Below are 3,213 nucleotides of genomic sequence, written 5' to 3'. Positions count from 1 at the left end.
TGAGGAAAGGGAAGGGGAAAAAATAGTTTCAAACAAAGAGGGAGGCCAACCTTAAGAGACTCTTAAATACAGAGAACAAACTGAGAGGGGATGTGGGGGAAGGGAAAATGGGTGATGAGCATTGAGGACAGCACTTGTTGGGGTGAGCACTGGGTGTTGTACAGAAGCAATGAATCATGGAAATCTACCACCAAAACGAAGAGCACATGGTATACACTGTGTGTTAGCCAACCTGACAATACATTTTATATATAAAAAAAAAAAGACCTAAGTTATCATATAATCGAGAGCAGTATAAGGTGTTATGTTCCAGGGATGAGTGAGTTGAAGGCTGGACAAATCCATGACAAATGTCCTGTGTAGAGTCAACAATGTCCATAGAAAAGATAAATCTCTGATGGAAGTCCTCAGGCCATCCCTCGTTAGAGATGGGCCCCAGGACAGAAAGGGTCAGGTCCTATGGGAAATGGGTAACCAGGGGCCTAGATCTGCAGTTAGTTCCCTTTGGGAATTCTACTTTGCTGCCTGGGGAAGAGATGGGGACGAACCTCTGAATGTAGTGGCAGCCATGAAGGGTGACATTGCACTACAGCAAATCCAGTTGCTCTTCTAGGTCTGAGACTCCAGGTTCACCCAGTGCAAACTATGGGGAAATGGAAATATTAAAATTAGTCATCAGTACTGGTAGAGAGAGAGACATAGATTAGTGGAACGAAACAGAGAACCAAATGAACACAGACATACAGGCCCAACTGATTTTTGACAAAGGTGCAAAAGAAATTAAATGGAAGAAGGATATTCCTTTTAACAAATAAGTGGTGATGGAGCGAATGGACATCCACAGGTAAAATATAAATAAATAAACAAAAATTAAACCTTACCTAAACTTCACACCTTGTACAAAAACTCATTCAAAAGGAATCACAGATTTAAATATAAAACAGAAAACTGTAATATTTTAAGGAGAAAACCTGGGGAACTTAGGGTCAAGTGAAATGTTCTTAGACTTGACCTGAAAAGCACAATTCATAAAAGGAAAAATAACAAATTGGACCTCATCTAAGTCATTCTTAAAATGAGAAAATCCTAGGGGTGCCTGGGTGACACAGTTAGTTAAGCATCTGACTCTTGACTTTGGCTCCGGTCATGATCTCACGGTTCGTGGGTTCAAGCCCCCCATCAGGCTGCACTGACAATGCGGAGCCTGCTCAGGATTCTTGCTTCCCCTCTCCCACCCCCAAATAAATAAACATCTTTTTAAATGAGAAAACTACAGAGGTGAGCAGATTAGTGGGTGCTGGGGTTAGAGAAGGGGGTTGTTATAAAGGAGCAGCATGAGCGAAGTCCTCGTGGTGTTTCAACAGCTCCATATCTTGACTGGGGTGATGTTACAATGAAGCAGCATGTGACAGAGTGGCACAGAACCACACACATATGTGTGTGCGTATATAAACTGGTGGAAGTTGAGTAAGCTCTGTGGATTGTCAAAAAGTAGAATCATTAAATATTAGATTAAAACAAAGTCACAGCTACACAAGAGAAGCCGCCATGACGACTAAACACCATGAAAACTTCCATTTACTAGAAGGTAAAAGCCAATTGCAGAGTCACTTGGGTTCCCAGTAGACAGACACGAGGAGAAACCCAGAGGTCCTGAAATGCAGAGAACCGGGCGGGGACTCAGCGGACACACTAGAGGATGTCCCTTCCCAGCCCCTGTCTTGGTTGCCAGCTGTGTGGCTTCTTGAGAGACGTCTGCCTCCCCCGTCTCAGTCCATCGGGGCTGCTCCAATAAAATCCCACAAACCAGATGGCCTACAAACAGCAGAAATTTCTTTCTTGCATTACTAGAGGCTGGAAGTGCAGTCAGGGTGGCAGGAGATTCAGTGTCTGGTGAGAGTCCTGGGGGGAGGGAAGGCCTTCTCAAGGGTCTCCTTTCTGAGGGCACCAGCCTAATTCACGAGGGCTCCACTCTCAGGCCCTAAAAGCCCCACTTCCGAATACACCACACTGGGGATTAGTTTTTAACCTATGAATTTGGGGTGGGGGGCGTGACCTTCAGTCTACACCCCTTACTAAAATGTCAGCACCGTGCTCCATGCTCCCATGTGTTTCTTCCCCGACGGGCAGGCTCAGTCTCCCACACACAGTAGCAGTTCACACGGCATGAGATAAATATGTTAGCGGACTCAGAGTGCAGGAAGGATTTACTACCTTTTTCTGTGGCATCCTTCTCTCCCTCCCCAGGGTCAGCTGTGATGATGGGGCTGTGGTCTGAGCCCAGCACAGCCCTGCAGGGCAGCCAAATACCAGGTCAACAAACATTCCATTCCCTGGGGTCCTACTGTGTGCCAGGCCCTTGCCTGAACCCTGAAGTAGACACATTTTATCTCAATCTGATGTGCAATACGGAGATTTAATGCACAAACAGACGACACAACAGGGCCGTATCAGAGTGGTTGGAGTCCAAAGGAAAGAAATAGGAGGTGACAGAAAGCTACAACCACAACTTCCCTAAGGAGGTGACTCCAGGGGAAGAGGATTCTGGACAGAAGCAACTTCAGTGCAGAGGCCTCAAGCAGGACTGAGCTGGTGCACTTGAGAGCGAGGACACTCAGCAACCCAGGTTGGAGGAGCAGGGCCTGGGGCACCAGGCCATGCAGGCCCTGTGAGCTGGGATGAGGAGTTTGGTTTGCCCTAAGCCGAATGGGGACCACAGATGGACATGCAGCGGAGGGAGGCCTGGGCTGCGTGTGCTGATGCCGGCAGAGGGGTCAGTTCCTTTGTGCAGAGGGCGTGCTGCGGGGAGCTCCCGGAGTGGAGAAGGGCAGCTCAGAGAAGGCAAGCGGACTCTTGGTGGAATCTGAGCCTCAGATGTGACGTGGCTTTGATTTGTCCACGGCTGTGGTGTTAAAGTCTGTCCTGCACCCCAGGAGGCTCTGCCCTGTGATGTCCTCGGCAGGAGGGGGCAGGACCACTGCAGGGGAGGACTACAGGTTAGGAAGAACTGTCTTCCTTCCAGGGCGCTTACACCCAAATATGAGTGGTTGTGCCGAAATAAAATGATGGATGGATTCATTGATAAAGCTCACAGGACAGCTTCATGTTGGGAGCCGACCTTCCTCACCCACCTGCTGGCAAAGCCCGGGGGGCCGACAAGAGAAGACCGCAAGGCAATTCTCTGGAAGCAAAGCCACCGAGATCCCTCCTTCT

The sequence above is a fragment of the Suricata suricatta genome, chromosome 16, assembly GCF_006229205.1.
Source record: "Suricata suricatta isolate VVHF042 chromosome 16, meerkat_22Aug2017_6uvM2_HiC, whole genome shotgun sequence".
NCBI classification, from domain to species: domain Eukaryota; kingdom Metazoa; phylum Chordata; class Mammalia; order Carnivora; family Herpestidae; genus Suricata; species Suricata suricatta.
The sequence above is the reverse complement of the archived record's forward strand: the minus strand, read 5'-3'. Positions refer to the sequence as shown.